Source organism: Halichoerus grypus, chromosome 4 (genome assembly GCF_964656455.1).
Source record: "Halichoerus grypus chromosome 4, mHalGry1.hap1.1, whole genome shotgun sequence".
NCBI lineage: Eukaryota > Metazoa > Chordata > Mammalia > Carnivora > Phocidae > Halichoerus > Halichoerus grypus.
Window position 1 is genome coordinate 90,372,933 of NC_135715.1, and position 12,453 is coordinate 90,385,385.

Sequence of the window (12,453 nt, forward strand, 5' to 3'; positions counted from 1 at the left end):
AGTGGCCAAATAACTTTGGTCAGTTATTAGATTCAATCAAGATCTCTAAAACAAAGGATCCTCAGCAGCAGGAGGTGGACTGGCTCTTTGTTTAGTCATGTGACTGGCAATGTGTTGAAGTGAATGCCTCTGCAAGTAAAGCTTAAGTCATCCTAGCTTATTGTTGAATGTGTCTCTGTGGTAAAAGCTAACATGAGACACGGTAATATGCATATTTTGTGCCCACTTACAATGTGAAGACTGCATCAGCTGCTAAGTATAGCTATCTCAGTTATGCATGTAGGGATTAGTTAATAACACTGGACCAATTATGAGATGGACTCCGTTAAAGATGACCAGGGCTCCATCATCACCTAGTCTCCACTAGATCTCCTTCAGTGGTGAGGGTATTTGCATACCCTGGATTCAGTGTCAGAGCAGTTCCTTCAAACAGCCTTCAAACAATCTGGAGATCTCATTTCTTCACTGTACAAGTATTTTTGAAAATGGCAAATCCTTTTGGGTAAGAATCAAGGGAATATTTATCATATAATTTGATATTGAAGTCTCCTTCCTGAAAATTACTTGGAGTCTCCGTTATCCACTGGGTTCTCAAAACTAATTTAGATCTGGAAATTGAGTGAGGAATTTTTATTTTTCCATTGTGGCAAGTGATGCTAGCTTTTGGCTCACCAGATTTTAATTGTCCTGGTTGCAACCCAGTAATTTTATGCAATTCAATACTCAAACTACCAATCCATCTCATTATGATTGATTACTAAAAATTCCAGAACTTTTTAGGTTGAGATATTGTGATTGATCCTCTACCATTGTTGCCTTGCAATGTTACTTCTGTCAGTCTAACTTTTTTTTTTTTTTTAAATACAAAAGTACTACCTAGTTTTGGTTATTCTGTTGTTTATAATTCCATTTCATATCAGGAATTCCAGTTTTACTGAAGCATCTCTACCATCAACCCTGGTCTACAGAGGGCAGCCATCACAGAACTCAAAGTTGCCATAACTGCTTCACAGTGAATTCCTTAATGTGTTAACATAGTAATTACTGTCTTCTGGCCATTCCCAGGAAGCAATCAGGTGGTAGACTCATTGTTTTATATATAAATCCATTCTAGAGGTTTTCATTCTTTATGCCTACTAATTACTTTCTGAATACTCTATAAAATCAGTTCTGACACCTCCATCTAGTTTACTGAGAACAAATATCAAGAAACCATTCCAGAGCATGTTACAACCAATTTCAGATACCTTTGGAGTATGTTAAACCAAGTCATAAGGAAGCGTTCTAATCCACAAAACCTTCCCTATCTAGCCTAATATTATGCACTCTGTGGTTTAACAATCTCAAGACCTACTTCCAACTTCCATATCAATTTCCCTAGTTTCTGCCACGATATTTTCACCATGAATCACAATTCTTTGGGTGTATACACTACTTCTAACAGGTACCTGGACTCAGTTTGGCTGTGTTGAAACTGAACCTTTTGTCTGAAGTCAAAGAGAAAGACAAGGAAGATACTGATAAATACAGGAATCACTCTTGAAGAATGGTGCCACAAGTTATACTTTGATAGAAACCATACATGGAGGAAAATTACTTTCCTATATTAGCCAGGTCAAGGATTTCCAAGACTTCCAGGAAGTATAAGAATTATAGACACATAAATCCAAATGACTCAAATTCCATTTATTTATAGATTTCCTTTCTTTCCCTTTTGTGTTCCTAAATTGAGCATAGGGGGCCTGTAGAGGTTGTACATTAGGAAATAGAGTTTTAAAATATACAAAAATATTACAACATGGCTTTGGTTTATTCCAGTATTAAATGATAGATCCAATATTCAAAAAATATCAACCAATTAAATTACAGCATTAACAAAAGATAAAAAGTCATATGCTCCCTTTATTATACACAGAAAAACATGCCAAAATTCAGCAACAAATCATAATAAAACAAACAAACAAACAAAAATATTGTTAGCAACCTGAGACTAGAAAGAAACTCCCCCAATATAATAAAAAGCATATTCAGCTAATATCATACTCATTGGTAAAATATGGAATGATTCTCCTATAAGATCCAGAATAAGACCATAATGTCTGTTCTCATCACTAGAGGATCTTGGCAGTGCAATGTGGCAAGAAACAGAAATAAGGAGAAACAAGGAAAACAAAGTTGTTTATATTTTCCTATGGAATGATTTCTTTAGGAATTTCTAAGGTATATACAAGAACACAACTTGGTGAATTTAGCAAGTTTGCTAAACATAAGTCCAACATAAAAATCAATTCTACTTTGGGATGCCTGGGTGGTTAAGTCAGTTAAGCATCTGACTCTTGATTTTGGCTCAGGTCATGATTTCAGGGTTGTGAGATCGAGCCCAGTGTCAAGCTCCATGCTAGGCTTGGATCCTGGTTAAGATTCTCTCTCTCTCTCCTCTGTCCCTCCCCCAATCTCTCATGTTCTGTCTGTCTCAAAAAAAAAAAAAAAAAAAAATCAATTTTATTTCTATTTAGAAAAAGATTTGTTTATAACATAAACAATAATATTTAGCAATAAAATAAATGAAATATATGATATACCACTACAAAACACTGTGGAGAGTACTTAAGAAAGTCCTAAATAGATGGAGGAGTGTATTATGTTCATAAAGTATAAGACCTGATGTTGCTAATGTATCATTCATCCTAAACTGCCCCATGTATTCAATGTCATACAAAACATATTCTTGCAGGACATTTTTTTCCCTGTAAAAAAATATGACAAGCAAATTCAAAATGTATTTGGAAATGCAAAGAACCTGACAGAGTCTAACAATTTGAAAAAATAAGAACAAAGTTGGCTGGTCTAGCCTACCTAATAATGAGAATAAACTGTAGCAATTAAGAAAGCATGGTAATGACAAAAAGATAAGCAATTAGAATTATAGACAGATTAAGAAGTCCAGAAATAGACCAATACATATGTTGTCAAATGATTTTTCATTTGACAAGTAGTAAATAATTTAAAGAAAAAAAGATAGCTATTTCAGAAATGGTGCTGGAAAAACTGGATATCCATATATTGAAAAGTTAACCTTGATTTCATATTAGATACAAAATATAATTTTGTATGGATATCAGACATAATCTCTGAAGTATGGCTTCTCAAAAATCTAAGAAAATATTTTTGACTTTGAAGTAGGTGATAATTTCTTAAATAGGACACAAAAAGCAAAAACCAATTAAAATAAATTGTAAGTTAGACTATATAAAAATTAAAAGCTTTTGTTACCAGAAGATGCTATAAGGGGCTCCTGGGTGGCTCAGTCAATTGAGCATCCAATTCTTGATTTGACTCAGATCATGATCTCAGGGTTGTAGGAGAGAGCCTCATGTCAGGCTTTGTGCTCAGTGGGAGACTGCTTGTCCCTCTCCCTCCCCCTGCTTGTGCATACCTTCTATTTCTCCCTCTCTCTCTAAAATAAAATCTTTAAAAAAATAAAATGACTAAATAGGCAATTACATGTAAGAACACACACACATACATACAGACTGGAATATTTATAGTAGCTAAATAAATAACAAATCAAAATTAGAGTTATTTACCAGAAGTGCATGGATAAATAATTTCTGGTGAAGTTATACAATGCAATATTACTAATCAGTAAAAGAGGGTGAACTTCTGTTATATTCAGCCACATGGATAAATCTCAAAACAAAATGAAACAAAAAACACCTTTAGATTGAGTAAAGAAGTCAAAGACTATGAACTCTGTGTTTCATTTTTATAAAGTTCAAGTACAACTAAACTATGATGATAAAAATAAGAATGATGTTTTTTTCCTGAAGTGGGGAAAGGGATGGAATCTGCTGAAGTAAAGAAGTGTTTTATAACTTGACTGGAGTTCTGATAATGCAAATATATTCTTTATTAAAAAAATTAAGTTTTCTTAAAATCTCTGCATTTTACTGTGTGCAAATTATACCTCAGTTGAAAACTATACAATTTATGGTTCTAAAGAAAAATAATATGAGAGTGAAGAGAAGAGTTTTTAGACAAACTTTTACAACCAAAAAGCGAATTTGGAATGGTTACTGGATATAACAACAATTTAAAAATTATATTTCTTTTTGCAAAAAAAATAGAAAATGAAAGTATGAAAAATTATACACAAAATTGATGTTGTGAAAGATGGCAAAGTACAAAGCTCCAGGAATCAGGGACTTCTCTGAAACAACTACCAAGCTGGTAAGAACTGTGAGAATCTATTATTTAAAACTTTGGAGTCTAGTTAACATCTACAACATCAAAGGGTCAGATTGAAGAAGAAATAGGCAGGTACATTTTTGTGAATTTTAACATTTCATATAGAAACTATGTGATATCTCACATTCCTTATGCAGATTCCTGGTGAAAGGTGGGTAATGAGGACCTTGTCCTCCAAAAAGGAGGTTGTATGCTTTGATCAGCCTGGTGGTTCACTGAGGGATCTTCTCAGAGGTTGACCTTGTTTTAAGTTAGTTAGGCTGAAGTTTCTTCCTTGGCATGAGTTTTGTTGAAAGAATTTAAAAAGACAAACAACTTTATTTACTTTCATTTTCTTTTATTATTGAATCTAGCGTTCCAGGAAATCTCTGTCAGGTTACTATCTGAGTATGAAGGTAACAGAACACAGACTTCAGTGACCACATATAAGGATTATGGTCATGACAAAAATAGTTTAGTAAAATCACTAAACAAATGGATGACTGCTGTCCTCGGGAATCAACAACAGTGGGCCGCCTAGGTGGCTCAGTTGGTTAAGGGTCTGCCTTCCATTCAGGTCATGATCTCCGGGTCCTGGGATTGAGCCCCATATCCAGCTTCCTGCTCAGTGGGGAGTCTGCTTCTCCCTTTCCCTCTTCCCTCACCCTGCTTGTGCATTCTCTCTCTCTCTTTCAAATAAATAAATAAAAATCAAACAAAAAAAGAATCAAAAACAGTAATCCTTGGGGAGGATTTTAGAAAAAGAAAAATTGATAGAAACTATTGTTGAGATAAGCCAAACAAATTAGAAAAAATGTTTTAAATGTGTTATATAGGGGTCCCTGAATACCTTAGTCAGTTAAGTGTCTGACTCCTGATTTTGGCTCAGGACATCATCTCATGGGTCATGAGATCAAGCCCCATGTCACGCTCTGCACTTAGCGTGGAGTCTGCTTGAGATTCTCTTTCTCCCTCTTCCTCTGCCCTTCCCCCCACTCTCTCTCTCTCTCACTTCCTCTCAAATAAATAAATAAATACATCTTTAAATGTGTTACATATGCTCAAAGTTGAAGGACATAATAAGAAAAAACATAATCAGGAGGATAATGTTTAAACAAGTAAGGAATTTGAATAAAAGACAAATTATAAAAGGGAATCAAACACAAATTCTGGAGACAAAAAGTATAATTTTGCATATAAAATTCACTACAGGGGTTCAATAAAGGTTTGAGCAGGCAGAAAAAAAGAATCAGTTACTTGAAGATAAGGCAAATTGAAATCACTCAGTCTGAGGAACAGAAATAAAGAGAATTAAGAAAAATGAACAGAAACTATGAGGCCTATAGAGCTCCATAAAGCATATCAGAATGTGCATTCTGAGAGTCCTTGAAGAAAAAGTGAAAAAGTAATGACCAAAATGTCCCAAATTGATGAAAGACACAAATCTACACATCCAAGATGTTCAACAAACTGTAGGTATGGAAATCCAAAAAGACTCACACCAAAACTCATTATAATCAAACTGTTCAAAGCCAAACACAAAACAAAATTTTTGAAGGCAACTGGAGACAAATGATTTGTTATATACAAATATCCTGAAAAAAATTAACAAGTGATTTCCCTTCTGAAACCATGGAGACTAGAAAACAGTGGGATGAACATTTAATGTGCTGAAAGACATATTAATTAAATAACTCCATTTACAATAGCATCCAAAAAAAAATCTAGGAATAAATTTAACCAAGGAAGTGAAAGACATACTGAAAACTACAAAATATTTCTGTAATAAATTAAAGACCTAAGTAAATCAAATGATATCCCATATTCATGAATAGATAAACTTACCATTGTTAAAATAAAAATACCACAAAAACAATTGACATATTTAAAGCAATCCTTCTAAAATTTCCTACTATCTTTTTTTCTTTTTTTTACAGAAATGGAAAAGACAATCTTCAAATTTATATAGAATTGCAAAGGAAACTGAATAGCCAAAATATTATTGAAAAAGAAAATAAAGGTGGAGGACTCATGATTCTAATTTCAAAACTTACTTTGAAGCTACAGTAATCTAAACAGTCTTGTACTGGTATAGGGAGCAACATACAGAGAAATAAAGTAGAATTAAGAATCCAGAAATAAATTCAAATGTTTATGGCCAATTGATTGCTAATAAGTGTGCCAAGACTATTCAGTGGGCAAAAGAATAACCTCTTCAACAAATGGGGCCGTAACAACTCGATAATAACATGCAAAAAAAAAAAAAAATGAAGTTGGACACCCTACTCCAGTCCATATAAAAAATAACTTAGAATAAACCAAAAATTTAAATCTAGTCTTGACACCTAGCCATTGCTGGATCCCATAAATATTCAATGAGGGAGGCATTGAAGGACAAATCTGGATCTCCAGTTATGTGCTCTGGAACTATCAGACAACAATGGACTACCAAAGCCTCACACGTTTGAGTTGGAACAGGGGCTTAAAGTGTTTAGTCCTTCCCCTACAGGTGTCAAAGATGGTCAGTTAGGTCAAGCTCTTGAATAGCCCATTAGCAAAAATTTAAATGTAAGAGCTAAAACCATAAAACTATTAAAAGAAATCATGGAAGTAAATATTCAGAATCTCACATTTAACAAATGATTCTTAGATCTGACACCAAAAGTTTTAGCAAGAAAAGAAAAAAAAAAGATCAATTGGACTTTATCAAATTAAAAAAAAAAATTATGCATCAAGGGACATTTCCATAAAATGGAAAGAGAAACTAGGAAATAGGAGAAAATATGTGCAAATAATATATCTGGTAGGGTATAATATCCAGAATATATATAAAAAAAGTCTAACAACTCAATGATCTCAATGATATGACAAACAACCATGTCAAAAAATGAGCAAAGGGCTTCTTTAATTGATATTTCTCCAAAGATATACACATGGCCAACTAAAACAGGAAAAGTTGTCTGACATCATTGATCGTTAAGTAAATGCAAATAAAAATAACAATGAAATGTCACTGAACATATATAAGGAATAAAAAATAATAGGAAAATAAATAATGTTGGTAAAATGCACAGAAGTTGGAACTCTTGTACATTGCTGGAGGGAATGTAAAATGGTGCATCTCGAGTGCAAAATAGTTTGGCAGTTCCACAGAAATTTAAATGTAGAATTGTCATATGACCCAACAATTCCACTCCTAGGTATATATTCAAGAAAATCGAAAACATGTGTATACACAGAAACTTGCATATGTTTGTTTGTAGTGACAATATTCATAATAACCAAAAGTTAGAAAGATTCCAAAAGTTCATTAATGTGTAAAATGAATAAATGATGTGTGGTATATACATACAAACAGATACTATTCAGCCATAGAAAGAATAAGATATTGATATATGCTACAACTTGGATACACTTTGAAAACATTATGCTAATTGAAAGAAACTAGACACAAATGTTACCAATTGTACGATTCCTTTTATATGAAATATCCACAATATGCAAATCTTGAGAAAGCAGGTTAGTGATTGTCAGAGGATGGGGGGGATGGAGGATCTGAGAGAATTTATATAAATATGATGAAAACATTTTGAAACGAAGCAGAGTTAGTGCTTGTGCAACATTAGAATGTACTAAATGCCACTGGATTGCATAAAGTGGTTAACTGTATGTGATGTGAATTTCACCTGAATCAAAAAGAGCATATTCACAAGCACTTCCATCAAAAAAGCAAACACTAAGGAATAAATCAAACAAACAAATATGAGATATATTTCTAGGAGACACACACACATATTATTGAAAAAAATTAAAAGAGAATTTAGGGATCATATATCAAATTCATGTGTTAGAAGGTTGATATTGTAAAGATGTCAATTTTATCACAATTAATCTATAAATTAGATATGATCAAAATAAAAATCCCAGTAGGTTTACGAGTTTCCCAGCACCTGAAATTGGAAGTCAGTTATCAAATTTATATGCAAATACAAATGTCTGAGTATAATCAAGGTAGTCTTGAATAAGAAAATAAAAACTGGAGGATTAATAAAATACCAAGACCTATTTTGAATCATTAAAGTTATATGGATTAGTGTAAGAATTACCAAATGCAGTAATGAAAAAGAACAGATTCCAAAATGGACATACACATATAAGACTGACTTATGAAACAAGTGACAAGGCTGTGCAAGAGATATTTTTTTCCAATAAAGGTTTAAATCAATTAATTCCCCATATGGAAAGCAAAAAAATCCAGATGGATCACTGTGGTGTAAGCACTAAAATTAAAGCCCAACATGGTGTGTTGCCTTGACATCTGGTGAAAACGGAGGGCTTCAAGTAGCCTAACCAAAAGTTCCCTTACTCACTCTGCTCCCTTGGAAAAGGTCCTGGCCCCAAAACCTTCCTTATGAGGGGACCAGGCAGTTTCTTCTTATCCCTGAGTAGCAGTTCCCAGTTAGCTACCAGGCCATAAAACTTTTCAAACAGCCTAATGACATCTTTCACAAAAGCTACAGGTCACTTCCCCCTCTTGACACTACTAAGCCTACTTCCCACAGCCCCTGATTGCTCACTCTGTTCCTGAATAAAATCCCCACATGAAACTTTGTGGCATTTCCTCCTCCTTCATGCTATGAGTATATGTGACTAACAAACTTCCCCCTCTCCATTTTACCAGTTTATTGTTGAATGTCATGTGCTCAGCTATCCCCATAACCTTCAGCAAAAATTCCTTCCTTAGCAATGAGATGACTAGAAGATAAAAAACAATAGTAGATCTAAATGTGAATGATAATGTATAGTAACAAACCATTCAAAATAACCCAAGTCTCCATTAATATCAAAAATGTAGGGGTGCCTGGGTGGCTCAGTCCATTAAGTGTCCGCCTTCTGCTCAGGTCATGATCCTGGAGTCCCAGGATTGAGCCCCATATTGGGCTCCCTGCTCAGCAGGAAGTCTGCTTCTCCCTCTGCCCTTCCCCCTGCTCATGCTTGTGCTCTCTCTCTCTCTCAAAAAAATAAATAAACCTTTAAAAATAGTATAAATAATATTTGGTATATGCATCCAATGAAAAAATATGAATCAAAAGAATAAATAAATTACATTATACAACAACATGGATGAAACACAAAGAAATAGAATAAAAAATAGAGGCAAAAAAGCCAGACATGGAAGTTTCCATATAATATGATTCCATTTATATAAATTTCAAGAACATACAGATGATTCTGCATCATTCCAGTGGTCCCGTAGTGTGTCAGGTGTGTATGTGGGGAGGGAGGTGTCTTGTAGGGAATTACTGTGGGATGTTCTAATTGCTGATTACATGGGTATTTTGATTAGAAGATTCATTTAGCAGTACCCTTTTAGTATACTTTTACGTACCTATGATATATCTAATACAATTTTGCTTTGTTGAGATTATTTGAATATTGAAACTTTTACTTTAGCAAAATGTTTCAGAATTAGTGGAATAAGTAGTCTTAGTAGAATAAGGGCTGGCCCACGGTAAACAGTCAGTGTGGAGTAAATTATATACTGGATATTTTTAAAACTCTTACTGAAATCTTATTTAACATGTGGCAAAATTATACCTAAAGATATTGATTAATTATCTATAAAATGTAAGCACTTTCAGAGGGGGAAAAAGAGAAGAGAAAGGGGTTTTCTTATTTTATAAATGATAAAATAAAGGTTTATGGAATTGTCCCATAAAAATGGTTGAAGACATAGTATAATCCCAGGTGCATGTCATTCTTTCAGTTGCATTAATATGGTTTACATTTTTAAGTTTACTTAATTATTTTTTGTGAGAGAAAGGAAAACACTGAGCTTAATCGTCCATGCATTGCATAAATTCATTCTCTTATATTTCACTCAGCCTTATATTTCAGTTTGTGCTCCGTGTTCTCATTACATACAAAATACTTGCCATATCAGAATGTGTCTTCTTTTGAAATAGTTTCCCATAAAAATTATGCATATACATTTGTATAAATATGGAAGCATTTTACAATTTAAATGATAAGATTCAAAAGGAAATTGTATCCATGTTGGAAATTAGCAATTTATTTTTAAGGTTTCTGAGATAATTATTTCTGAGTTTTTTTGAATAAAAGAATATGTATTTAGTTACAAGTATTTAGACCATAGTTGTCAGGGCTCATTAATTTAAATGGCCGTTTTGTGAGTATTGGTTTATTCCTCTTTAAAACATATATAGCTTAGAATTAAATAGGCATAAAAAAGATTATTTTCTTCCCCTAGGGCTTTCTTTTCTGTTACCAACAGCAATCACGTTTGCACAAAATGAGAACTGAATTGAATTGTGAAGGGAAATAGTCCATAAGCACATTTAACCACGAGGATCAAATCATCATGACCTGTTTAACACTTGTACCATTTCCCTCTTTAGCAGGGGTCTGTGATTGCTGATCAAGTCTGCAGTGATGTCGCACTGTCACCAAAATTCTCTGCCTTTTCATTATCAACAGTAATAATGATAAGAAAAAAAATCATCAAAACAGTGACTACTATCTCTCCTCCAGCTGCCAATCTGTTAACTACTAATTTGCTTTTCTTTACTGCCTCTAATAATCTACACCAAGCAATGCACTCACCCATCTTGAGCTAACAATCCATTGATTCTCCTGGTTTTCATTTCTTTCTCATCTTTGGGTGTCTCTTTCTTACTTACCCGGGTGGGATTCCACCACTCTTGTTTTTGCTCTCACCTAACCATTTTGCTCTTCATAAGACATGCTAATACACCAACCCTGGTGGCATTTAGCTGTCCATCTACTCCACAGCTGTACCATTTAACTATTTGGATTAAGAAAAAAACATGTGACTATGGTGACCATTCTGACTTTAATTCATGATCACTAACTTCAGATTCTGCCTGACATTCTGATTTCATATCCTTCATCCATTCATTCTCCTGCATTTCTAGATAACTTTCATATCTTTTCATAAATCCTGCAGCATCCTCACTCTAAGCTGATTGTGCTGCTTCCTATTTTAATGAAAGAGAAGCAATCAGAAAAGAATGTCCCTTTACACTCCCCAGTATGTATATCCACCTTCTTGCATCTGTCCTGTATGCTTTACATTCCGTTTAGGAACCCATAGCTACACCTGTATTCATTTACTCTGAATTTCCTTGCTTTATTAGGGATGAAGAATGAATGTACTGAAATCAGCCAAGCTTTTTACTTGTATATTAAATAGTACCATTTTTGTTTGCTGGATGTCATTGTTCACAGAATTGTCCCCTCACTCCATTGTCAATATTTGCCTTTCTGCAAGATAATTCCCAACTGCTTCAAATGCTATAATATCCTTAATGTTAAAAACTCTATATTCCATCCTAGATATTGCTCCTATTTTTAAGATAACAATTAAGACAAAATTGTTCCCCAAAAGTTTCTAACCTTCTCCCTGGAAACCATTTCAACCAGATTTTTGCTTAAGCCCTCCCCTTCCCATGGACAGAGTTCTTTTAATGTCTCTGATGATCTTCAAATCACTAGATCCAATAGTAATTTTTTTAGAGCAAGAGGAGGGCAGAGGGAGAGAGAATCTTAAGCAAGGTCCACAGCCAGTGAGAAGTCCAGTGCAGGGGCTGGATCTCAGGACCCTGAGATCATGACCAGAGCATAAATCAAGAGATGTTTAACCAACTGAACCAACCAGGCACCCTTCCAATAGTAAATTTTTAAATTTCATCATATTTAAAATTTCAGAAGTACTTAGAGTGGTTGATAATGTCCTCCATTTTAATACTTTTTTTTTTTTTTTTCTAAATTCTAAGACATTATTCACTCTTCATTATGGGTAATTCTTTCCAGTTTTCCCTTCTGCTTTCTCCTGATCTCTGACTTCTAAATGTCTTCATGCCTCAGGTTTCATCCTTACAAGTTCTTATCTCCTTGCACCTAATTATTTAGTGATCTCATATGATCTTGTGGCTTTAAATACTCAATCCTGATAGATTCCAAATTTCTATCCCCAGTCAATAACTCTACCCAAAGCTCTACGCTCTTATATCAGATTGTTTATGTGGCATTTGGACTTGAATTTCTGATAGACTTAACAGATAAACTTAACCTACCCAAATTTCTGATTGTCCCTCCTACTCTGCTCAATCTAATCTTAGTGAGTTGAGATCCCATCCTCTTAGTTGCTCAAATCTATTTATTAGAAATATCTAGGATATGCTA